The 27622-nt window shown below is 43.2% G+C and overlaps 1 long non-coding RNA gene across 2 annotated transcripts in view; it reads left to right on the top strand.

Annotated features, from left to right (window-relative positions):
- The window catches only part of LOC309519650, a 33867-nt gene extending 6591 nt beyond the window's left edge, over nt 1–27276 (top strand). Inside the window, exons 2-3 of one of the 2 annotated variants that reach the window (XR_014213933.1) lie at nt 19876–19999; nt 27121–27276. This is a non-coding gene — a long non-coding RNA (uncharacterized lncRNA). Of the gene's footprint in view, nt 1–5275; nt 5519–15649; nt 15877–19875; nt 20000–27120 lie in introns of those variants that run through there. The other variant, XR_014213934.1, reaches the window with a different exon arrangement.
- Nucleotides 27277–27622: the final 346 nt, after the last annotated feature.

The following is a 27622-nucleotide window of genomic DNA, read 5'->3' as shown; positions in this document are numbered from 1 at the left end:
CAGCCATCCGTACTCCAGATACCAAGAAGTAATCTCTGTGGAACACCCTCCCTTCAGATGTCAAGGAGATAAAGAAGCACACAACTTTTAGAAGACATCTGAAGGCAGCCCTGTATCAAAAAGTTTTTAATGCTTGATATTTTACTATGTTTTTATATATGCTGAAAGCTGCCCAGAGTGTTTGGGGAAACCCAACCAGATGGACGGGGTATAAATAATAAAGTTGTTGTTGTTGTTGTTGTTGTTGTTGTTGTTGTTGTTGTTGTTGTTGTTCAGAACGCACAACTTGATGCAGGAACTTTATGGTGCTTGCAGCAGAAACCAATATTTATTATGGTCACAGACCAGAAATCCACAAAGACAAACTCCAACCTCAATTTATTCTAAGCAATAAGAAGTGATATACAACGTACAAAACATTGTACAAGTATTTGAAAAATTGCAAGCTCTATTTTTCCTGTATTGCAATACATACCGTAATTACAACTATTATGTATAATTACATGATACATTACACATTTACATATACAAAAATTGATGTATTGGGTTTTTTTGGGGGGTGACCTTTTTTCAAAAGATGTGGAAATGACAGTTCATTCCTTTGTTTTTAGGCAAAAGTTCGTCTAACTAAACTACAGGAACATGAGGTTGTAAAAAAGTTATAACACACTCTCTTAAGGGGTCTCATTTCTCAGCTGTCACCACTCAGAAGGAGGAGGTGGCCTCTCATTCACTGGGGTTATTTAATCAAAGATTGTACAGCCATCTCTCAGATCTGCTGTAGCTGGATTTGATACGTTAAATAAAAAAATGGTTAGCTTATAATACACATGCGCACACAGTCACACATAAATATCAGATTTAAAAAGCTTGAAAGCTTAGACCCACCACCCATTCTGTCTCATTCACATCTCACTAGCATTGCTTAAAATGGGGAAGTAAAACACATGAGTCCCATTAGTAAATAAAAATAACAATTATTTACTTATGCAGTGGTACCTTGGTTCTCAAACTTAATCCCTTCCGGGAGTCCATTTGACTCCCGAAACCGTTCGAAAACCAAGGCGCGGCTTCCGACTGGCTGCAGGAGCTTCCTGCACTCAAGCAGAAGCCACATCAGACGTTTGGCTTCCAAAAAAATGTTCGCAAACCAGAACACTTTCTTCCGGGTTTGCAGCATTCGGGAGCCAATTTGTTCGGGAGCCAAGTCATTTGACAACCAAGGTACCACTGTAGTTAAAAGAATGGCTTTGGATTCTAACTCTACATCACTGGAGGATGTTCCATGGATGGGGAGAGGGAGAGCAGGAGGAAGGGTTGGAGTTTAGGTGTTTTGTGGGAAACCATAAAAGTGTATTTTCCCTATCAGTCACAGCCCTACCTTCCACTGACCAGAGGCATGCAAGGTTGCTTATACCCAACAGGATTCTGAGTTGGCATTTCCTGCATTAAGCAGCAGGTTGCACTAGATGAACTACAATTTACCTTCCAACTTTATAATTCTGATTAAACTGGAGCCAGAAAGCAGTAAACCTGGCCTATTAGTGCACCCATAAGCTGTACCGATAAGTAAATTCGGCAGTGTTGGGTGGTTTTCTTTTTTTCTTTTTAACAGCACAGGAGTTTATTTCATCCCTAGAAGCTGAATTGATCCTTAATTGCTCTGTAGCTTAAGTGTGAAAAGTAATTAGAGCTTTGCAGCCTGACGCATATAGGCCAAATGTCAGAAGCAATATGAACTCCATCCTTGCATTGTAGTCTGCCTGTTTCGACACCCACCCACTCACCCCTTTCAAAGGGGAGGCAAAGTGGATGTGAATACAAATAGGTTTACATAGTTTACATAATTTTGGTCAGGTCTAAGCTGCAAACAGACGTGAAAGGCAAGGGAGAGATGTGTCCCAGCACATAAGAGAAAGCATTGAGAGTGCATTCATTGTTGTCTGCTTGTTCATTCACTTCCATGTGGCTCTAGCACTGGGGTCGCCAACGCTTTTTGAGGGCGGTCCAGTCCACTCCCCAACAGACCTCTCGGTGGGCCATGCGTGCACTCAAGCTTTTTGCGGCGCTCTTCCGGGTTGGAAGAGTGCCAAAAATATCATGTGTGCACATGCTATTTCCAGCACACGTCAGGATGGAGGAGCATGTGCACACACTATTTCCGGCACTCTTCCAGCCCAGAAGTCAGTCCCCACGGCAATAAAAAAAATGGCACCCCCACAAAAAAAGCACAGAATCCCCATGCCAATCCACGAAACAACCGTGGGCCAGTTCCAGGAAGCTCATGGGCCAGAACTGGCCCATGGGCCTTAGGTTGCCAACCTCTGCTCTAGCACATGGGTAGGCAAACTAAGGCCCAGGGGCCGGATCTGGCCCAATCGCCTTCTAAATCCAGTACATGGACGGTCTGGGAATCAGTGTTTTTACATGTGTTCTTTTATTTAAAATGCATCTCTGGATTATTTGTGGGGCATAGGAATTCCTTCTTCTTCTTTTCCAAAATATAGTCCAGCCTCCCACAAGGTCTGGGGGACAGTGGACCGGCCCCCTGCTGAAAAGGTTTGCTGACCCCTGCTCTAGAAACATGTGATGACTTGTATGTGTGAATGAATGAACCAGGGGAAATTCTAAGAGCAGGAGCCAAAGAGGAAACACCCACGGCACACACAGGTGGTGATGGCTCAGTAACACTTCAGGTTCCCAAACGAAACTGGCAATGAAAGGTGAGGCCCAGTGCAAAGACAATGAGCAGGGACCTAAGAGCTTTGGATGCAAAGCAGACCCTCCCAGTTGTGTGTGATGTCGCTGAGCGTGCAAATGAGAACTCAAAATAGGTTGCTACTTCTCTCTTTCCCTGTCCAGGAGATGAATGAATGAATGAAAAGGTGGAGAAAGATTTAAGGTTTTTTGAGGTGGGGGGAGGAAGGCTTGGATTTTGGAACTTGGAGCTCTGTGTGACAAAGTGAGAAGCTGTAATGGCTTAAGGCATTTTCGTGAAGGTCCCAGAATTTTTGTGGCAATTGGAGACTATGGAGTGGTGGAGGAAGGAATGCAGGATCCACTCATTTGCAGTTCTCTTTGTTTTGCTGCCTGTCAGCTACATGGAGCAGTAGGCAGGCAGCTATTTTAATGAATGTGTGTGCTGGGGGATGCAGGTGGGGGAAATCTCCTCTCATTCATTTTGCTCCCTGCCAGTCATGTAACAGGCAGCTGCTTGAGGGACTTTTTGAAAGGGGGAGTTGGAGGAAGAAAAGTGGGAAATGGCTCTTTGTTGTTGTGTTTCTTTTGTTACCTGCCAACAGGTGGCACAAGCGGCTGCTTGAAGGAGGCCTCAGTTGATTATGTGGGTGAGGGGAGAATATGGCAAATGTTTCCTGTTTCTACTGAATACAGCCATGGTTGTTCCCAAAAAAAGAAGAGATGGTTAAAAAAGAAAACCACTGTCTCTTTTGGGTCCTTCTGTGTTTGTGAAGTTTCTCTCTAAATTGGAGTTTGGCATTTGGGACAGCATTCATTTTGAAAACATGAATGATTGTGGCCAGATCATGTTTTCTTCCCCAGAAAAAGGAGCAGCTAGCACAGCCTTCAAAACTCCTTAAAGGTACTTGGAGATGCTGAGAACACTTGTGAATCCATCAACAATGCTTGATTTATTAGTACCTGCAAACTGCAGACCCCATCATTTAGGGAAAATATGACCCCATTCAGAATAGGATAACCCCCTACACACACACTTTCAGAGAGGCAACCAAGAGAACCTATGTTTCATCTGGACTCATATGGTAAGTTATGATCCTGACAAACATTGAAACAGGGTTTAGCATACCAAAAACACACAGAGAGGGGGTGGGGAAGGAAATTAAGACGTATTGACTGTGTAAAAATGATTGGGCAAATCAGTTCTAATTGGATGAAATTATAACTCCATCTTAAGCACAGTAGTATGATTACTATTGATGGTATACCAGGGGGAGTAATCAGAGAATTGGTTGTGGACATACTTCCTTTGAAGAGTTAATATCAGTAGTACTATAAGTAGCATAACATCAAATTATCGTAATCAGTTCACATAACAAGCTTAACAAGGGAGTCATCAATAGTACTCGCCCCTGTTGCTGTCATGTAAATTGAAGCTGAATCCTGGTAAGACAGACGTGTTAAGTATTCTGAGTTATTGGACCTGAGAGGGCAGGTGCCTATTTTGGATGGGGCTGCAGTCTCCTGGAAAGAGCAGGTCTGCAGCTAAGGGATATTCCTAAATTCAGTGCTGTCGCTGGATGCTCAGGTGGCCTCAGTTGCTAGCCCTTTTAGGACAGAGATGACTTGGCCACTGCACTCCCATGCCCTGGTAACTTCTGGATTTGATTTTTGCAATGCATTCTATGTTTGGCTGTCCTTGAAGATGACTTGGAAACTTCATCTGGTCCAAAAAACACAGCTGCCAGATTACTGCCTGGGGTTCCATTTAACGCTCAAATAAGCCCTGTTTTGAAACAAAGGTGCTTGTGTTGGTTTTTAAAGCCGCGAATGATTTAGACCCCAAATATCTTAAAGAACAACTCCTTCCTTAAAAACCCTTTGGATTGCTAAGATTGGCAGAGGGACCCTCTTGGTAGTCCCACCAGCCTTGGACATGTGGGGAATGTTGACCCGGGAGGGCATTTTCTGGGTTGTGGCAGCCTCTACATTGTGGAATTCCATCACCAAGAGGTGCATCTAGAACCATCACTGTATAGCTTTGGTTGTATACTGCAGACACCTTGGCTTTGACGTGTGACAATAGGTAGGTAGGTAGGTAGGTAGGTAGGTATATAGATAAGGACTCTCCATTCTTCTGACTGTAATATTTAAATCTGATTTTTAAATTGTATTTTTATATTGTTGCAACCTGCCTTGGTTTGTTATAGTGAAGGGTGGGTAAGAAATTCAGTCATGATGAGGTGATAATGATGATTATTTTTACAATAATATGTATTGTAGTTTTACAATAAGATGTAAAACCACTAATGCAACGGTTTGACTTCACCCCTCGAAGCTCACTCCATTGTCTCTCAAGACAGATGGATGCCAACAACAGGGAAGAGTTTAAAAATCCAAATGATAAGTTCCGTGGCTACAGAATGCTGACATAGGACGGATCTACACTGGTCATTTATAATGCTAAAAAAGCATTAATAAAATGTAACACCAAATGGTGCTGTAGAGCAGCAAGCCTTCGACAATGGGAAACTGCATTGAGAGTTATATAATGTTATATTTAATAATGTATTTACAGATCAATGTAGATCCATCCTTACTGCTGCTAATTGCATTCCAAAGGAAGTCCCCTTTGAAATGAACTTGAAAAAATGAAAACACCTCTCTGAAGTCTTGATATCCTCCCCAAATACTGGCAAAGGGAAAAAAATATTAATCTGCTACTCTACATTAGATCCCCAAAAAGAAGGAACACAGGAAGTTGCCTTATACTAAGCCTCACCCATTTGGGCCACCCAGCTCAGTATTGTCTACACCAGGGGTAAGCAAACTTTTTCAGCAGGGGGCCAGTCCACTGTCCCTCAGACCTTGTGGAGGGCCAGACTATATTTTTTTGGGGGAGGATGAACCAATTCCTATGCCCCACAAATAACCCAGAGATGCATTTTAAATAAAAGGACACATTCTACTCATGTAAAAACATGCTGATTCCTGGACCATCCGCGGGCCAGATTTAGAAGGCAATTGGGCCGAATATGGGCCCCGGGCCTTAGTTTGCCTACCCATGGTCTACACGGACAGGTAGCAGCTCTTCAGGATTTCAGACATGGACATTCCCAGCCTGGAATGTCAGCCTAGATAGCACAGTTGGTTAGAGCACGGTGCTGACAATGCCAAGGTTGCAAGTATGGGACAGGTGCATACCCCTGCATTGCAGGCGTTTGGATTAGATGATCATCAGTGTCCCTTCCAATTCTACAATTCTATGATTCTACCTGGAGATGCTCAGGATTGAACTGGGTACCTTCTACATGCAAAGCAGACGCTCTGCCACTGAGCTACACATGGAACGCAGAAACTGTTCTCTGTCTCCTCTCCCTTGTCTCTGCAGGTGAACAAGCAAAACGAGGAAGGAGGGAGAGGGCTTGGAGACCTGAGGGGTTGTCAGTGAGCCCCTACAGAGGTGTGGGCCTTGGCATGTGCCCTCTCCTAACCCATTCAATAACTTCACAAAACTTAAAAATGGGGAGCTCAGCAAGTCAAATCAAAGGGAGAATATCATAATGCCTTTAAGCAGAGGTGGCAAGGAAAATGACCTGCCGGCAGCCACAATTATCTGATATGAATTTTTGCCTGCCTGAATCCCTCCTTAGGGTCTCCTAAAAAAAATAATGGTCATCACTCTAAGTCCATGTCCCACATTACAGTTTGTAATTATAAGAATAGGTTCACATGCCATAGAACAAATTTGAACCAGAACCTTCCTGGGTCACAAAGTTCACGTTGTTAGCTCACCGTGCTTGTATCGACTGTAAGTTTTTTGCATATCCCAGAGCTACCACCCCAAGAGTATAAAAGGCTTCCCAGAAGCCTTCTGAATTCTGTATGTTCTCTGGGCCTCCTGAAGTGAACCAGCTCTGCTCAGCTATGCACTTTTATCTGCTCAGCTAATGAAGCCCGGGGATCATAATGGGAGTGTGGAGATGTATCCTAGGTGACTCTCCCCCTTAGGGTCCTCCTCATTGTTGGATGGGAAATGAGAAACAAAAACTAGGCAATGAAAGCCAAGAGTCTGCACATTCAAAAAAAAAGCACGTGCATCAGCCCCTCCTGATTCTAACTCAGCCTTCCCCTGACGTGCCAATGCAGAGAATTGCTAGAAAACATGAGTGGTGGAAAGGGATGCAGGTGGCGCTGTGGGTTAAACCACAAAGCCTAGGACTTGCCGATCAGAAGGTCGGCGGTTCAAATCCCCGCGATGGGGTGAGCTCCCTTTGCTCGGTCCCTGCTCCTGCCAACCTAGCAGTTCGAAAGCACCTCAAAGTGCAAGTAGATAAATAGGTACCGCTCCGGCGAGAAGGTAAACGGCGTTTCTGTGCACTACTCTGGTTCTCCAGAAGCGGCTTAGTTATGCTGGCCACATGACCCAGAAGCTGTACGCCGGCTCCCTCGGCCAATAAAATGAGATGAGCACCGCAACCCCAGAGTCGGTCACGACTGGACCTAATGGTCAGGGGTCCTTTTACCTTTATGAGTGGTGGAAGGAGTTCATAGCTCAGTGGTTAGCACATATCTTGCATGCAGACAGCCCCAGCTTCTATCACCAGCCCCTCAGATTCAAAGGCTCAGGAGAGAAGTGATGGGAAAGACCCCTAGCTATACCCCAGAACATAAGAACAGTCTGCTGGAACAGACCAAAGAGTCATCTAGTCCAGCACTCTTTTCTCACAGTGACCAGCCAGATGCCTATAGGAAGCACACAAGCAGGACTCGAGCACAACAGCACTCTCCATACCTGACATTTCCAGCAAGGCATACTGCCTCTGACAGTGAAGGTACAGCATAGCCATCTTGCCTATTAGCCATGCCTTTGCCCTGTGCTACTTTGCTGCCCACTTCCTAGCAGGGTAGATTAGAAGCAAAAATGACCACACTCACTGCACTTGGGTGTGTCTGTGCGCAAGGAAGCATCGCACCATGGACTTGAGTGGTGCCCACCTCATAACTTGGAATTGATTTGTGGAAATCTTTCTAAAATGGCTGCTCAATGGAAGCCATAAGACTTGTGCCAATTAAAGCCGGATTCTGGCAATGCCAAATACCTCTAGTTGCCACATACTACTGAACAAAATCTGATTCATTTATGGATAACGTACAGTGTTCTGCACTCCATTTAGACTTCTTTTTAAAAAAAATGAGTACAGAAGAAAGGCTTCTTCTTTTTTTTTATAAAGATATTTATTAAGTTTTCCAATTTTTTACAAACAAAAAGAAAAAAACAGACATAAAAAGAAAAAAGTTAAAAACATATAAATTTCACAGCTTATTTTCTCTTAGCATATTTCCCTGACCTCCTCATCCCTCCCCTTCTTGTATATCCAGTTCAAATTATTTGTGCAGCAAATCCATATCTCAAAGCATTACAGCTTTAAAAACAAGAAAACACCTTATTTTCTCTCCATCATCTTAGGCTATTATAACCTTAAATTCTTACTTATAAAAAGAAAACCATTTTATCATATTCCTTAATACCATTACACCTAGAATCCACTTAATTTAATTTCAATCCAACATCATTCAACATTCCTTAATTTTACAGTATTTTTGTAAATAGTCCTTACATTTTTTCCAGTCTTCTTCTGCCGACTCTTCTCCCTGGTCACGGATTCTGCCAGTCATTTCTGCTAGTCCCATACAGTCTATCAGCTTCATCTACCATTCTTCCAGAGTGGGCAATTCTTGCATCTTCCAATACTTTGCAATAAGTATTCTTGCTGCTGTTGTAGCGTACATAAAGAAAGTTCTATCCTTTTTTAACACCAACTGGTCAACCATGCCCAAGAGAAAAGCCTCTGGTTTCTTCGAGAAGGTATATTTAAATACCTTTGAAAGGCTTCAACAGTATATATGGATATACAGCATTTATGTCCTGCCTTTCACCAAAAGGCTGCTGGATAGGTTACAATATCTTGCCAAATATACAGTAAGTAATACAGTGGTACCTTGGGTTACATACGCTTCAGGTTACAGACTCCACTAACACAGAAATAGTACCTCGGGTTAAGAACTTTGCTTCAGGATGAGAACAGAAATCGCGTAGCAGCAGCGGGAGGCCCTATTAGCTAAAGTGCTTCAGGTTAAGAACAGTTTCAGGTTAAGAACGGAGCTCTGGAATGAATTAAGTACTTAACCCGAGGTACCACTGTATCAAAATGCACAATACACATATTAAAATTACAAATTGGTGTGTTTCAAAATGCCTCTCATAGCTGAAAAGTAACAAGTGTGAAACTACTAGCTCTGAAAGGCAGAGCAAAACAAAAACAGGTTTTATCTACCACTAAAATCCTATCTAGTTCTCTCCATCCTCGATGTGGTATCTGGTTCAAGCAAGCATCTGCGAGAAGGGATGGTGATTTCTCGCTCCCCAGTTGGGCCTGTTTTGATAGCTATCCTGCTGGAGGTTGGGGTGGCTGCTAAAGGAGAAGGACCCCATCACTCTGTGAAAATGCATTTAATGTGGCACATGTAACAACAAAGAGGCTATTTTAGCACACCATTTCCATAGCAACAGATGATGCTACTAACATACTTATTAGAGTTGGGAAAAGCTATTCCAACTTCAGTGCAAGGAGAGGAGATGGTTAGCTACAAATGAAGACAACTTAAAAGTTAGGTGGGCTGCCCAGGCTTTAGCTCGTGGTTTTTGTTTAAAACAAATGAAGAGTTGAAAGGCCTTAGGAGACCCTCTTTCTCCCTTTCTCTCCCCGTCCTTCTTCCCAGGGAACTCTGGGACTTGTAGCTCTGTGGGAGAAATAGGAGTATTCTAACACATATCAACAGGACGCGGGTGGCGCTGTGGGTTAAACCACAGAGCCTAGGGCTTGCCAATCAGAAGGTTGGCGGTTCGAATCCCCGCAACGGGGTGAGTTCCCGTTGCTCGGTCCCTGCTCCTGCCAACCTAGCAGTTCAAAAGCACATCAAAGTGCAAGTAGATAAATAGGTACCACTCTGGTGGGAAGGTAAACAGCATTTCCGTGCACTGCTCTGGTTCGCCAGAAGCAGCTTAGTCATGCTGGCCACATGACCCGGAAGCTGTACGCCGGCTCCCTTGGCCAATAAAGCGAGATGAGCGCCGCAACCCCAGAGTCGGCCATGACTGGATCAAATGGTCAGGGGTCCCTTTACTTTAACACATATCAACACCCTTAACAAACTACAGTTTGTTCCCAGAATTCTTTGGGAAAGTCATGGCTGTTCAAAGTGGCAGGACACTACTTTCAGTGTGTGGTGTGGATGTGGTCTGAGGCAGGCTGTCTCCCAAATCATCAAACTGGGGTCTGAACCAAATCTTGTGCTTGCTGCACATTCCTTATAATTATGGCTAGTCCCATCTCATAATGAAGTTTATATTCAATATATATTCACCTGGGCATAAGTTGCAAGAAAGCAAATTTTGGATGGATATTAGGCAAGATGCCTCGATTTGACAATGAAACCAGCTACCGGTGCTCTTTTCCTAGGTAAAAAAAAAAGTGCAGGTACTCACCAGCAAGCAGGGGGAGGGGTCAGCGCATGGAGGAGGAGCATGGCCTGATACCAAGGCTGGATGGTGATGGTGGGTTAGCCGCTTGATGCTTCCTCACCTGCCCACTCACCTACCAAGGCACTGCCGCCCAGGTGAAGAGGCCTCTTCCGCCCGGCTTTTAGAAGGAGGCAGCAGGTCTCCAGGACCCTGTCAGAGCATCGTGCCTCCTTCCCTAAGCTGGGCAAATGTTTCCTGGGTTCGGGGAAGGAAGAGCAATGTTCTGATGGAGTCTGAGAGCTTTCCTGCCATCTTCCCACCCCCCAAAGGTACAAAGGTACAAAGGTGGAGCTACAGTGAATCGTTGTGCACCGCCAGAAAATAAGCACTGCCAACTACCATAGGCGGGTGGTGGTGACTTTTCTCTTGCTGGAGGTGTTCATAGAGAGGTGGCACAGACATCTGTTGGGGATGCACTATCCCTGGTTGGACTTGATTAGTGTGTCATTGAAATTCTACTCAATATTGATCCAGAGCAGATTCCAGCGTATAGTTAGCAGAGTAAACACTTGCAGGATTCCCAGAAATAGACCAGAGGCCACTGTATTTCATTCAGCAGAGCTTTACTGCTACTGAAGGCAAATGAGCTTAATGGTTACAGATCCAATACATTCAGGATTGGCCCTGTCCATAAGAAATCCAGTTGCAGCAGACTTAAACTTACAATAACTTATAATAAGACTAAACCTATAGAATACTATGTACAGAACACTACACCAGAAGGAAAAGAGATAGAAAAAGAAAGGTGAAACCCAGGCTCCTTCTGGCTAATAATAATAATAATAATAATAATAGGGTTGACAGAAACCAGTTTAAACCAGCTGCACTCAGCTTCTCTGAAGGAATAACCCAAACATCATGAACCTTCTGCTTGTTTCTTTCACACAGAGAAGCTTCCAGAACCCTCTTGGGTTAAGTAGAATAGGATAGATCTCTACACATCAGATCAATACTTTCTGTACCAAGAAATGAAAACTGACATAGTGTTCTTCAATCTTGGGTATCCAGATGTTATTGGACTACAACTCTCATCAACCCTGACAATTGGCTAAGCTTGTTGTGGATTATGGGAGTTATAATTCAACAACATCGGGGGGGGGGGAGCTGAACTTTACTTGACTAAATGCCCTATAAAGCCCTCTCTCCAACTCCATGATCTTTCTACCAAAGTTCAGAGAAATTCTGCTTTTTTCCACATCCTTTTGGCTGTTGACATTGAGCAAGAGAGTTTGTATCCTGAGTAGGGCTGCAGGGGATTTAATTCACATCTCATTTGAAGCCAGATCTATCAGATTCACATTTTCTGAAACAATAGGAGAACCAAAACACAGCTATTCTTTGACATTCACACTCATCCAACTTTTTCTATACAGTTCACCTACCAAACCATGTGTACGGAAGTGCATATATTAGGGGAAAGTGTGCATAAAACTGAATATATTGGTGAAATTAACAGATAAAAATGTATATATTAGTCAAAGCAGCATATGAAAATGTGTTTGCACTAAAACACTGAATACAAAATCACAAAATGTTGCAGAATATGGAGAACTGAATCTAAGATCAGAAAACTGAGAAACTAAGAGAACTAAAATTGACAGATCCTTCCATTCCTGCTCTGGAAAGCAAAGTACAGACCAGCTGTTTGAACAAGTTCTCCCCACCCTGTGCATCCCCATTCATTGGGCCCCAGCAACTGAATCTCAGAATTTGCATCTCAGTCCCAGTTGCTGCATGCTTGCTCTTCCTCAGCATCACATCAAGGCGGGGGGAGGGGGGTCAGAAGTGCTAGTTGAATGATTTTGCTAACAAACTTGTGGGGAGGGGAGATGCTTGTGTGAACAGATGGCTGCTGCTTATTGTGTCAGGAGTCAACTTGCATCATTTCTGCGGAGGCTGTTAAAAGGATGTGAAAAACACACCCAATGAATAATTCAATGTGATTGTTTGTCAGAAAGGTAGTTCAGAATATTGTTCCCATTGTGAGTCTTGGGGAATGATAAGAATCCAGTACCTAGGAAGGAATGATCTCCTCTATCATACATATATATGCACACGAATGAGCGCACACACAAACCAGAAAAGAAAATCCCAAGGTCTCTCTTCATGTACTTTTCTTTAGAACAAATGTTCCAAACATTTAAAAGACTGTGGAGGAAGAAAAGACCCAGCTACACTAAGTGGGGAGTTTATTAGCATTTTAAAAGGTAGGCAAGAATTTTGTTCCCTAGTACATGCACACACCAGATGCTAACACATTTATTCTCTAACAGCCAAACCACTTTTCGAAACAATTGGTTTTAAAATGAGAAGGAATTGCTGCGACATGATCTGACAGATGCAAACTTTGGGATGCTGTCAGGTTTTCCTCCTTCGCTTTTCTTTGGCTGTCCAGGATTTAGGGAAGGGAAAGGAGGCTGCAGCCAGGGAACCTGCCATCCCACTTAGATTCACGTGACTTAAGGAGCACAAAGAAGTTTACATACAGCAGGGTGTAGTGCCAGGGGGTGGGGGCGGGGAGGAACCCACATTTAGAGGCAGTTCCCCAAATCTGAAACAACAGGAAAAGGGGAGACTGGAGAAGGGAGATCAGTGAGCAATCGCGACAAGGCTCATGCCAGTTTAGCTTGGAATTGCCTGTATTCAGAAGTCTCGGGATCTGAGGCTCCAGAGAATTAACCCCACCTATGTATACCTTTCAACATTTCTCTGATAAAAATAGGGATGTCCAATTAAATAGTCATCATCATTTATTACTTATACCTCGCCTATCTGGCTGGGCCTCCCCAGCCACTCTGGGCATCTTCCAACAGAATATTAAAAACACAATAAAACATCAAACATAGCGTGTTCTCCCTAGCAGAGAGCACGTGTTGCGGTTGGGAACAGGCCACCCTCCAGTGACTAGGCAAATTTAGTTGAATCCCGACCATTTAAATGGTTAAACTGGGTTGCTGGGGTGTTTTGATTGTTGCCAATTCAGAGGAGGGGTCAGAGTCTATATATACAGGGGCCAGACGTTGGCACGGCCTCTTGGCCGTTTTGCATCGGATCACCCGCCCTCCCTCCCTTGTTTAAGGGGGGTATTGAAGGATTGCTTGACCTTGCTATGCCTGTCATGGGGTCGTTCGCCTTGGTGCGAGGGCCTGGTAGGAATTTTGCCATCTGGCTGATTGGCTGGTGCCATTTGGTTTTTGCCTACTGCGTAGCAAATCGTCACAACTTGTAAGGTTGGCGGTTAGGCACTGGTTAAATTGGTGCTTGGAGGGGTAAGTGCCTACCCCTCCAAATGATGCGAATGGGAATTCCGTTAAAGGAAATCCAGGGGCTTGCCATTCTTTCGTCCTTGTCCCCGGAGTCGGACTTGGGCCGTGCAAGCCCCACAGGAACATGAGGGTGAGAAGTAATGGTCTGGTGCCCAGCTTTATTTCTCACCCAATACTTGTTTCCCACACTGGCTTCCGCTGGTATCCGGAAGGCCAGCTCTGTCCCTGAGGGCAAGGACAGATAGTCGGAACCAGTGCCTAAGCAACCACTCACATTTTTGTATTTGAATAAAGTTGTGGCCAAAATTATGCCAAAAACCTTAAACAAAAATTGATGTGTGAAGTGTGAATTATTGGGGGGCTACTGTGACTCAACACGCAATAAAAAACTTCCCTAAACAGGGCTGCCTTCAGATGTCTTCTAAAAGTCGGATAGTTGTTTATTTCATTGGCATCCGATGGGAGGGTGTGGCGTTTGCCCTTCTTGGTGTGTGACATCTTACTGGGTTCATAAGGAAAGGGTTAACTAATTGTAAAATGACTAACCTATAGGAACCCAAGGGGAGGAGTTAGAGTTAGGGTTAGAGTTGATAAGAAGTCAGTCTGGAGTTAGAGAAGAGGGAGGAAGGATCAGTCTGTGGGTTGAGTTAGTCTGATGTGAGAGAGTGAGAGAATCTGTTAAGAGGAGTCAGTCAGACAGTTGAGATAATCAGACAGACGGTATAAGGAAGGTATAGGCCAGTAAAGAAACTAAGGTTAAGAAACTGACAAGAAAAAATATCTGAAACCATAAACTTGTTAATGCTTATAAAATAAACTTGTTTAATTGGTTTAATTTTAACAACTGTCTGGACTCAGTGTGTACCCAAGAGAAACGGGTTGGTGACAGTGGGGAAGCGAGCACAGTGGTGGCACAGGGATCAATAGACCGTCAAACATCCGGGAGGTCAGCACCAACACTTGTGCTCAGAAATGTACTGGGAGCCAATGTAGGTCTTTCAGGACCAATGTTATATGGTCTCAGCAGCCACTCCCAGTCACCACTCTATCTGCCGCATTCTGGATTAATAATAATAGTAGTAGTAGTAATAATCTCATTTTTGTTTTATCTTCCAAGTTTGCCAAAGTGTTTCCTTTCCAACAGAGTTATTCTGGATGTATTAAAGGTAAAGGTAAAGGGACCCCTGACCATTAGGTCCAGTCGTGACCGACTCTGGGGTTGCCGCACTCATCTCGCTTTATTGGCCAAGGGAGCCAGCGTACAGCTTCCGGGTCATGTGACCAGCATGACTAAGCCGCTTCTGGCGAACCAGCTGGAGTGGTACCTATTCATCTACTTGCACTTGACATGCTTTCAAACTGCTAGGTTGGCAGGAGCAGGGACCGAGCAACAAGAGCACACCCCGTCGCAGGGATTCAAACCGCCGACCTTCTGATTGGCAAGTCCTAGGCTCTGTGGTTTAAGCCACAGCGCCACCCACATCCCTCCCTGGAGGTATTAGGCAGGAACAAATTCCAAGGAGGGGGTAGGGAGCAAAGGGCATAGGGAGGATAAATAGGGAGAATCACGCAGTCAGTCTCCCAATATACTTCAAGTACCAAAACAAACTGACATCATTAAATAGCCATGTTGAGAAAGATACAGTAAGAGTTGAACACCCCCCCCCCGGGTGCAAACCTCTTGAGCTCTCTTGCACAACGGAGCCAGGCTCCAATGAGGGAGTATGTCATGAGGGCTCTTGGTTGTGCCTCCTCCAAAAAATGCACCCGGGGTCACAGCCACCCTCCCCCATGCTACGCCACTGCCATAGTGTGAACACAGATTAAAACCCAAAAAGTGGAAACACAGAGAGCACACAATAAACAGAATTGTGAACACAGCCTGTCACTGAAAATGATTCTGGTGATCTTTAGGCAGTTGATAGCTATCAGCTTCTGGGCCAAACCTCCTGTTTCCTTTCCAGCAAGTTTCAAGTGAACATGCAGATTTCATTATGGCTTTGTGAAATCCAAGCCTCCGCTTTTGAACAAAAGACGCAGAGCTCAATGGAAACTGATGGATTTTCTTGAGTTACAACTAGTTTGCTGTTGTTGTTTTCAGCTCAAAGGAGGAAATCAAAGCCAAAGTAGAAGAGGAGGCAAACTCAGCTGGACCTGAACCAAAGTGAATATTTGCACATCCCCCTGAGAAGGAAAATTGCTGAGCTCTGCCTGGCTCTAATGGCTTGTAATTTGCTAACAACGCCTTGAGGCTTGCAAAAGGCACGACATACATCATGTCATAATAATAGCACCTGTCGATGTGAAATATACAACTGCCGCTCCTTTCGGAATCCTTGACACAGAACCTAGTTAGGCAGGAGTATATACCCCCATATATATATATGTGTGTGTGTGTGTGTGTGCGTGTGTGTGTGTATTATTCCCAGCAGTCACCTCCTCCACCTCTCCTTCCTATTTCTTCTAAATAGCTGCTAACAAAAGCAGGCGCCTGATCAGGTTGCCCAGGCTTCCCATTGAGCTGGGGGGCCCATTTGCCAGTCAGGCAAATTGAAGCTGGAACACATAATGCTCTCCCAGACTAGACACTGATGTAAATTAAGTTCAGCAAGAATTAGCTCTGTCCCTATTCATGGAAGCATTATGTTGAATTAAGATATATACGGAATTAGGCTCATAAGAGGCTTGGAGATGTCAGCTCCCTTAAGTTGCTATTATTTGTGTGTCATTTTGCATGGCAAAAACACTCCACAGTAGCGGGTCTGTTCTGTTTAATCACACGGAAAGGCACAGGTTCAGTAGAACTCTTATCCCCCCACCCTGTCTTCTCCACACCCCACACACCAGATTTGATTAATCTAACAGAATATCTGAAAGTCAGAAAATATTCTCAAAACTTGGAAAGCTCTGCCTTCCATCTGTTTTCTCTCCTTTCTCTGCCACAGCCTCTGAGAACTTCCAGGTCCTGCATTGAGAAGACACAGTGAAAAACCAGGGCTGAACCAGGGTCCCAAGCTAAAGAAGCCTTTTCTAACCAGATGCCCTACATTGGCCATGAGGGCACCAGGTTGAGGATGTTGGTGCAAGGAAAAAATGAGTACAAAAAGGAGAATTCCCTGGATGCCAAGATCAAGGTTTGGGGCAAGTACTCTTTGGTGAGAGAACCCCAGCAGAGATTTAGAATCACAAAATATTCAGCAAAGCATGGAAACGTAGGCTGTTAGACCTATAATATATATCCTTCCAAGTTTATTCAAAAGTTTCCTAATTCCACCTAGCATAAAAAAGACCACACATTTGGCAAGTTAAAAATGGTTTACAAATTCTCCAAAGATCAGATTCATGTGCTTTTCCATACAGCATTCAGAAAAACGTTACACGGGCAGTAAAACAGTGGTGAAAGTTCCTAAATTATAGTGGCTTTTAAGAGCCAAGTGGTTTGAGCTGCAGCAACCAGCTAAGCCTCTTCACACACTGAGCTGCTCAGGTTTACTGGAGGGGAGCAATCATTTGATTAACTTGTCCATACTGAAGTGAATTAAGCCTGGCAGGACAGCTTACTCTATGGTCTTAACCCTTTCATGCATTAATTAGACTTAAGAGTGTTGGTTAAATGGGGGTGGTTATCCCACAGAGGAAGGCTGGTATGAAGGAACATGGGCTGCAACGTTTTGAAGCTACACAGGTCTGGGTTTGGTAAATTCCTGGATGGAATTGACAGCCTGAAAACTATATGAATGCCAACTTTGGTTCCATGTTGAAAGGAAGGTGGCATAAATAATAATAGTAAGTAAGTAAACAGAAAAACAACCATATTCCCTTTGGATATGGACCAAAATAATACTACAGTAGATAGTCTTCTATTGGAATAGTTTTACTCTATCTGTAGAAGAGGTATGCAACCTGCCCACCTGATCTTGTTTGACTCCAGTTCCCATCATCCCAGCCAGCATGGCCAATAGCCAAGAATGATGGGAGTTTAATCCAGCCATATCTGGGTAGTCAAACATTGCCCAGCCCAGCCCAACTCTCTTTCTGTTCTGTGCCAACAAGTATGAATGAGGAGTTAAGATCATAAAGTGACTTCCTGCACTTCTACTTTGGCTGTAACACTACTGAATTAATGGTATGAATTGATTTTGAAAATGAAAGGAGAATGAAATGAATGAGCCCTATGGATTTCATTTGTTTTGTTCATGAAAATAAATAAATGCATTCTAAATGAAAATTATTTCTTTCTTTCTTTTTTCTCCAATCTGTTATACATTTGTTTATATGGGATAAAAATATGAAAGTCACTGCAACAGGTCACAATGTTATGTGATGTGGGGCAGGGGGAGGCAGTTAAAAGGATCCTTTATCTATCTGAAATCCGATCCCCTATAGGGATAAGAGAATTCACAGCAATGTCATGCTATTTGGATGAGAAAGACCAAGTTACTGGTAGCAGAACATTAACTAGGGCTCCCATGAAAATCAATGGGGGGAAAACAAAAAATGAAATGGATGCAATTGAAACAACTGGAAAACTAAATGAATTAAATGCCTAAAGTGAAAACTAATTGGGAAATGAAATTATTTTTCCCTTGTGCACTTCTGTGCTGAGCTAAGACTGTAGGAAGCTCCAACATAGATGTGCCTTTGGTGCTCTATTACATTATAAGCATTTAACCCACTCCTCAGAAATAAAGATGCTCCCAGAGTAGCTCTCAAATGTTAGTGATAAGGCAGGTTTGCAAGCTAAAAGACATGACACAAAAGGAAACGGGAATGGGAGGAAGGAGGAAAAAAGTAAACTCAGGTGCCACTTCTTTGTTACAACAGGAGGTTAAAGGCACAGTGTAATTTCAGTGTGGTGTGTAGTCCTATGTGTTAAGTGTGGACAATACTAAGTGGCGGCACCAAGAATGGATAAAAGTTCGTCAATGCACACCCTTTCCTAAATACAGTGGTACCTCGGTTTACAAACTTAATCCATTCCGGAAGTTCGTTCTTAAACCGAAACTGTTCTTAAACCGAGGCACACTTTCCCTAATGAGGCCTCCTGCCACCAGTGCCCTTCCACCATTCGGATTTCATTCTTAGACCAAGGTAACGTTCTCAAACCAAGACACTATTTCCAATTTTGTAGAGTTTGTAAACCAAATCGTTCTTAAACCGGACTGTTCTTAAATTGAGGTACCACTGTAGATAGCTGAGTGAGCTCCAGATTTTCTCGTCCAATGAGATTACTGTTTGTATCACTTCTGTGATCCCGAACTCAGTTTTTGTTCTGGCCTCCGAAGCACTGGAAAAGAAGCAAGGAGTATAAATTATAACAGAGTTCACTAAGTACGGACTACACTCAGGTCTTGCTCGTATGATAATTTCCTGCATGTCAAATCAGTTGCTGTGCTGCTCAAAGAGAAGCATGAGAACACAAAAACTTTAAATTCTGAGCTTCTTACATCTGTACTGCATCATGAGATTTGCAGTGTTCACAATAGACTAGAAATTAAAATGGATCTCACAGCAAATGGTAAAACAATGAGCTTTGAGGAGATTGACATGAAAGGGGGAGAGTTAGTTTACAGGATTAGAGTAGTTATTATATAGCTACTTTAGCTAAATTGTGTGTGTGTAAAAAAATGGATCAGGCATAGGGCTGGAGGTCAGGAGGCCACTGTGCCTCAGTTGATGGATTGGAGCCCTCACAGGCACTTTCCCCTGAGTCTGAGCAAACAAATGCCTCCCACCACATTTCACCGGTCCAGGAGGTAGCTATGGAACAGAGGAGGGCTGCCTGTCTTCAAGCCAGAGGGTTGACCCTTGAAGTCTGGACTACAGCCCAAACGGTTGGCCCTGGAGAAGTCTGGACCACAGTCTGCTCCCAACCTTTGTCAGAGCAAACTGCTCACTTGGAACTATCCGTGGTCCTGAAACTTCTGGCCAGCCTCACCTCTTCCTCCATAAGATCCAACGTGGAACTTGAACTTGACAATACTATTACAGTAAATGGCAGTATATAAAGTACCCATAATAAATTAATAAAATGTGTAAATCCAAGACTAAAGATATAATGAGGATGTATCATGTACTTGAAAGTCAGAATTGACACAAGTGACCCCAGATGTACTTGTTTTGTATCACATTTTTATCCCTTATTTATCCAAGGAGTTCAGGGTAGCATCCCTGTTCTATGTTTAACACTCTACTTACATAACCACATGACTCTCAGTTTGACAGGAGCATTTGGAAACATTTTTCTGAAAGTAAGACTTTTCAGACATGGAAATATTCTGGGAACAACTGCATTAGCATTGCTTATACAGAATTATTTTATTGCAGTTGACCAAAGCACCTAATGCTTCATGGAAACATTTACAGCTGATAATAACAGTTGTAGCTAAAGAGGCCAGGGATAAGGACAACAAGACTTCGTCCTTCAGGGCATGATCTCATTATTGAAAGGGTAAGGGATCACTTTTAATCTCTGTAGAGCACTACACAATTGCTTAGGTACATTATAATGATTTGCTATATTGTCTTCTTTGATACTGCCTGGTACAGAAAACAAAACAAACCAGAACTGAGGGCTTATTCTCATTTTGCATGGACCAACATAAATGTGGAGAATCTAAGTTCCATCTGCTATGAGCATATCAACAGTTGCTGCTAAATTCTATCGAAAATACAACTTGGCAGCACAGTTTTAGCTTACATTAGCTTTTCAATTGTGTTCCAAAATTAGAGGAGGCTCACCCAAATCCAGATGGACTGCACAGTATCTATTGAGTGCTTCTTATTGAGTGTTTTGCTATTTGTGCTAATTTAAGATTACAAAACCCATAATGTGCTGCGCTGTTTAGGAGCGGAAACACATCCACAAGAGCTACTGTTTATACTGCTTGGAGATCACAAAGGTGTGATTAAATGTGATTCTAAGCATGCAGAAAACATCCAAGGCTTAAAGCAGAAACAAACAGGCAGAACAAGACATTAGGAAGTTACCAAATGATTCTAAGATCTAAATTTAATCATCTGTTTTGTGTTCAGCAGGTTGTATTCTTTCTGATACCATCTGCACTATACATTTAAAGCAGTATCACGCCACTTTAAATAGTCATGGCTTTCTCCAAAGAATTCTGGGATGTGTAGTTTGTTAAGGGTGTTGAGAGTTGTTAGGAGACCTCTATTCCCCTAACAGAGCTTGAATGTCCAGAATGGTTAAACAATTCAGGGAGGTCTTCCCAGGGAATACTTGGTCTAACAACTCTCAGCACTCGTAACGAACTGTACTTCCCAGATGGGGCCCCCTCCAGCCAGTTCTAAAGATGTTGCACAAGGATAATTTTAGGAAAAAGGCACAATACTACAGAGGAACACGTTTCTGAAGCTGATATTATTTATTGTTATTGCTATTTATGGAATAAGGGTAAAAGTGTTAATTATAACATTATCCCACATTTTAAAAAAAACCACTGAAAGTTTTGCATAAGTTTCCTTCAGGTGTTTTGAATTTGGAATGATTGAGCAAACTTTGGTTGTAAATATTTGTGGGAGAAAGGGGGAAGTATTTATTACCCTGGCTCATGCATTGACTGATCTGATTGATCTTGAGTTTTACCTCAAAGGCTCGAAACAGGAAACGAATCAGCAAAACAAAATAAGATTTGTTCCAAATCAAATAAATATACTTGCTCTTTCATTACTTCATTCCCATCCTCTAAAACCTAGACTAAATAAGGAGATAAATGAGAGTGGTCACTTTGAGTCAACCTGTTTGTTGCTCTTTCATACTGATTTGTTTGCACAAAGTTTCCACACCAGCTGCTTATTGAACATTCATCTGGATCTGTTTGTGGGATTGAGATTTCTCTCCCTCTCTATTTTCTTCTCAATACAAGAGCAAAATTTTGCATCAGCAAGAAAACAGCTCTGGGGTGTACAGTTATAATGAGACTATTATTGCAGTGCCCCGTATCACTCTTAAAGCTTGCCCTGTGGATCTGATTTCATGACCTCTCTGACCACCATGACCGGTGGTTAGCTCATTTAAGAGAAATTAAAAGTGCAAAGTTAATTGAGTAATACTTTGCAGGCACAAATTCTCTGTTCCCCACATTTTTTTATCTATGTGATTAGATTGGCTACTGCTGTTCTTCACATTTTACTTGTGAGCATCTGAGATGTGCAGTAGAAACCTATCCCCAAAGGTGAGGGAAAGAATGCAATTCAATTAGGTCAAATCTTTGCAGTTTCATAAATGGAAGTAGGGCAGTCAATTCCAAGAGGGATCCAGGAATTTACTTCTATGAAGCCAGATAACATTTAGAGTTGATTGCAAGCAGTCAAAACTCTTACTACCAGGACAAATCAGGTGCTTAAAATGAACAGGGCTTGTCCAATGACGATTCAGCCTAACATCTGCAGTGTTTTTTGAGACAGCCTTGGTTGGAATGGGATATAAGAACCAGGAATGTTACTGAAATTTGTAATTACCTGATTTGGCACGCAAATTTCTTCCTTTCATAATGGTTGGGTGTATTTCAACCCTGGGGCGCAGGAAGGGGGTCAGACCGCCCCCACTGAGGGGGGTGACAATATGCTGGGCAGCACTCATCGTGGGGCCTGCAGCACGCCCAAGCCACATGTCTCTCCACATGGTGGTTTGGGTGCACGCAGACTCCACACTGCCCAAATGGTCCGCCCACTGCCTCCCCCCCCCCCCAGCTGTAGGGCGGATGAGTAGAAGGAGGCAGGCAGACTCCAGAGGCCCCACAGTGCGCCCCACCCCTATGGGCAGCTCACCCCGCCCTCACCCCACCCCTATGGGCAGCTCGCCCCGCCACTGGGCGCGCCACCCCAGGCGCCCGAGCGGCTTCCTCTGCCACTGTTTGAACCCAAGCATCATTTTCCCAAGTCCTACTCTGACTATGAATGCAAAGTGAGGTTGTTTGATGTGCATGGTTGATGTTCAAGGCCTGTCAGGCTGTTTTGTAGGTGCATGCACAAAAGTAATTTAACATTAGCCCCATATACCACATAATTAATTTGTGGGATTCATTGCTGTAAGGTGTCTTGATAGCCTCTAGCTTGGGTAGCAACATGGATCACACACATTTATCGAGAATAAATCTATCAATGACTAGAAGCTCCTGCTTGGAATAGTTACAGTGGTACCTTGAGTTAAGTACTTAATTCATTCCGGAGGTCCGTACTTAACCTGAAACTGTTCTTAACCTGAAGCACCACTTTAGCTAATGGGGCCTCCTGCTGCTGCCACACCGCCGGAGCACGATTTCTGTTCTCATCCTGAAGCAAAGTTCTTAACCCGAGGTTGCTGTACTCAGCTGGTGCCAAAACACACACCCAGAGAAAGAGAGAGTCAGAGGCAGAGAGGTCTTTCAATAGCAGTGAATGTGAATTTGTGTGTATGTAGAACAGAGGCCGAAGTCTTTGAATGTCTGGCATATCCCAGACTAGTATTTCCTCATCATGGTGGGTATATGGCAAGTTTGGATAGAAATATTTCTCCAGTTTTGCAGACATACTGCCTACCGTGTGTTTTCAATTACTGAATCTCCAAAGTGCTTTGGATTGCTTCACAGGTTCCTGCTTCAGTTCAACACACTTTGGAGAGACCCTGCTTCAAATTGGAGGAGCCCCAAATCTATCTGAAGTGGCACACTTTGGTTCAGAATTGGGGATTCAGCTGAATCTGATGCAAATCACTACCCTTACTTCCACCTGCCAGCCCTCTGCGGTCCTAGTCTGCATTTGGGAAAAGCTGTATTGGAAAGGGAGGACATTTTTTTTCTGAGACTTTCCTTTTCTTCACCTCCATCATGGAAAAAGAAATGAACTTTGCAGAATTTTCTCACTTGCAGCAGCAGCAACAATAGCATCAAAAATGTAGTAAAAATAAGTTGTGAATTACAGGCAAGTAATGTCTACTTAGAGTAGATCCATTTACATTAATGGATTTAATTTAGCCAAGTAATTATTTTTCAGTGGAAAGGTATGACTAGTGTTGGATGCCCCTGGAGAAATTCAACAAACTGAATTATCCAATTTATCCACTCACAAACAGAGAATTTCAAGAGGCTACTTGGATGCAGGATACATTCACAATACTTGCCCACTGAACATCTGGAAAGGGCTACAGTTTTTCACTCAAAATGCATTTCAAGCAATCAAAATAATCTCTGCGGTGTGTGTGTGTTATGAGAGCTGGGTTTTTGTCTGCATCCAAATTTATGACAACCCTGAAAAGATAAAACCCCATTAAAATAATTTGCATATCCACAAAATGGTGATAACATCATCAGACTTCCCACTGATATATTAACCAGGCATAACACTTATTCTTTCTACTCTGAGTCTTAGATAAGAATGTGTGGGAGGTAATAAGGTGTCAACATGACCTGTGTTCCTACTGCATATTAGAGGGGAGGGCTTCAAGGAAAAGTTCCAAGTTTCTAAGTAGAAAAGCAGGAATAATGTTGCTAGGAAAAAATATAAAAATCAATCACTTACAGCAAGAGCGGCCCCTCCAAGTGTCCCTACTTTCCAAGGACAGTCCTGGATATACAGAAGCTGTCATGTTTTTTGATTTGATCCCAGAATGTCCCATTTCTCGTTGTTTAGTCGTTTAGTCGTGTCTGACTCTTCGTGACCCCATGGACCAGAGCACGCCAGGCACTTCTGTCTTCCACTGCCTTCCGCAGTTTGGTCATTTCTCCTTAGGACATCCCTATTTTCATTGAGGAAATATTGGAGGGTATGGAGTTAGACAAGGGCGCGGGTAGCGCTGTGGGTTAAACCACAGAGCCTAGGACTTGCCGATCAGAAGGTCGGCGGCTCGAATCCCCGCGACGGAGTGAGCTCCCGTTGCTCAGTCTCTGCTCCTGCCAACCTAGCAGTTCGAAAGCATGAAGTGCAAGTAGATAAATAGGTACCGCTCCGGCAGGAAGGTAAACAGCATTTCCGTGCGCTGCTCTGGTTCACCAGAAGCGGCTTAGTCATGCTGGCCACATGACCCGGAAGTTGTATGCCGGCTCCCATGGCCAATAAAGTGAGATGAGTGCCGCAACCCCAGAGTCGGTCACGACTGGACCTAATGGTCAGGGGTCCCTTTACCTTTACCTGTATGGAGTTAGAAGGCATGTGAAGCTATCCCTATATAGGAAAGTTTCTTAATGTTTAATGTTTTATTATGTTTTTATATATGTTGGAAGCTGCCCAGAGTGGCTGGAGCAACGCAGTCAGTTGGGCAGGGTATAAATAAATAAAAATATTACTGTTGTTGCTGTTATGGAATAGGATGTCCCTATTTTCATCTGATAAATGTCATGACATGGGATCTGTTGCCACCAGTGTGGATCAGATTCAGCCAGATACTGAATCCTGAGGTGAGTGGGCTTGTCAGGGGCAAAAAGGGATCTCTACAAGGCCAGACATTGGGGTCATCCAATGAAACTGAATGTTGAGAGAGTCAGAACACACAGAAGGAAGAACTTTGTCCCACAGGGCATTGTTCAACTATGTAATTCACTACCAAGAGATGTAGTGATAGCTGCTGCTATGTTTGCAGGCATTGTAGACTGAAGCCAGGTCTTCAGGCCTCCTGGAGCTCAGGGGCTTCATCTGCATAACAAAAGATAGAGAGGATTCTAAAACCCTCCATTGACATTGTTAGTAGCTGGCAGGCAGCCAATCCCTGCTGAGATAGAGCCAGTGTTGTGATTTGCTAATTGCAACATTAAGGCGACCTATCACAGGCGGTGTTTGTGTTTTGCCTGGGCCAGCTTAAGGTATATATTCTGGACCAAGTGCCCCTGTTTGTCATTCTAGTTCTTCTGGTTCCTGATGTTCCAATAAATCCTTTTGAGCTGAATCTTGGTCTTGGGTCATGCCTGAAGCCACCTACACTTCAGCTGCCAACTTGGCAAGCTTTGAAACAGGGGTGACAAACTCATGGAAGATAAGGCTATCAAATGGCTATATTGCCTCCAGTATCAGGGGCAGATTGCCTCTGAATACCAACACAGGCCATTCTTATATTTTTACATTGTGATTATCACATTCATAAACAACAGTGAAAGGGGGGGAGGAATGTTAATTCTTTCCTTCAGTCACAGCGCTGCAGGCAATTAGCATACAATATACACCATTGTGGCTTTAGTATTTAACATGGATGCAATATTGAGAATTTATAGCGGCTTGTGGACAATAACAGCATTTAAGAGAGAATTTGATGAGGCACTGTGGATCTACATTATGCAAATTTATTGCTTGGTTAACATGATTCGGATGGTACACGCTGGCACTTTAAAAAGAAACTGCAATCCAGTCAGAAAGCATAACTGTGTGACCCAAGCATCATAGACAACAAAAAGGAACAATTATAAAAAGGGAAATATTTGGCGGGGGGGGGAGAGAGATGTCTAACGAGTGGGACAGAAGAAATCTTTGAACCAACTGAAATTGCATCTCAGCAAGAAAGAACGGGGAAAGGAGGTTCAGGGAGATGCTTTGGTGAGTGAGTTGCTTACTTGATATCTTTTTTGACTCTTTTTTCCAGTTTCTGTTTATTTGATCTACAGAACTTAAACATCAAATGCAGAATAGTGTTATTAAGTAGAGATGGGAAGGCCTGGGGAAAAACCCGGAAATTTGGGGGACAGGGGTTTTTCCCCATTTTCCCCCATAAGTCGTTTTTTGTTCAGAAAAATTTTGGTTGGGGGGACCAGTTTGATACAATTTGAATATTCCGAACACTTCTTTTTTTTTTCAATTTCTCCAGAAAAAAGGGGGGACTGGGGTTTTTCCAATTTTCCCAGTGGTTTTCCAGGCCTTCCCACCTCTATTCTTAAGACAACCACAGCACACAAATTGTGTCTTTTAAAATAAAACAAAGTAAAATCCGTTTAGCATTGAATGCCAGGGAAACTAAATCTTCCTTCAACAAATTCAGTTTTACTTTATATATATTATAAATCTGTGCCTAAGATTCATTTGCACTAGCTATCCCATACATCTTGGTGATTCTACTGAGGGAGTGGAACCATCCATACACAAGCATGTCACTTGATAGGATTTTTTGGACTCATTGTGATTCCTGGGTTGGGGGGTGTTGTTTTTTCGGGGGTTTCATCTGGAATATGTGTGGCAACTCCTTAAAGCGTGGGGATACCTACACTCTGTCTTCAAACTAGATCCTTCACCTGCACACATTTTGTTTGTTTGTTCTTTCCATTTATATTCTGCCATTATGGACGACAAAGCAGCACACAAAGTGGTTGGCTCCTAGGCAGTCACCCATCCAGATAATGACCAGGTGCAGACCTGCTTAGCTTCAGAAAGATGCTGGATGCACATACCTTCAGACTATACCCAGTTTACCCTCACAATGAGCCTGCGAGGGAGGATTGGGAGTAGATAGAGAGAGATTCTTCATGATGAGGAGGAAGGTCAGACTTGAACCCATGTCTCCCTTTTTCTAGTTCACTTCATCTGCTACATCTTGCTGGTAGCTCCTGGTGTTTGACTATTGCAGCTAAGGAAGCTATTCTATTTCTTATTTTTCAGGTTTGCTACTCTGCCAACAGGACACAAGCAACAACAATAACAGCGACAATAGAAAATAAAACCAACCTGCCTGTAAACCAGCAAAAAATAATAGGAATCCCAGTTTATATAACCTCAGGTATTCTCTGCAAAACAAGGATACATAGTCTGATTTCCCCAACACAGCCCTACCTCCTAATAAACTATGAATGCAGCAGAACTGAGCAATATCTTCTTTACAAAATGCACAATGTAAATTGTGCATAATAAAACCAAACTCCCACACCCCTCACACAAATTATATTCCCAAGCATAAAGCAAATGGCATGCCTACCATATAACTCAGCACTTATATGGATTCCTGGGTTGTTAAGGAGCGGAGCCTTTCTCAGACTGCACACCTGTGTTTCTGTCACAAATTTACTTCTGATGGTGAGCAATTTAGTATCAAATGAAGGTTAATTGAGGAATATTTTAATTGCATTATATATGTTCCTCATGAGAACATTGTTGTGACAGAACC

The sequence above is a fragment of the Podarcis vaucheri genome (genome assembly GCF_965113315.1).
Source record: "Podarcis vaucheri genome assembly, chromosome: 15".
NCBI lineage: Eukaryota > Metazoa > Chordata > Lepidosauria > Squamata > Lacertidae > Podarcis > Podarcis vaucheri.
This window is presented reverse-complemented; position numbering and strand designations above follow the sequence as displayed.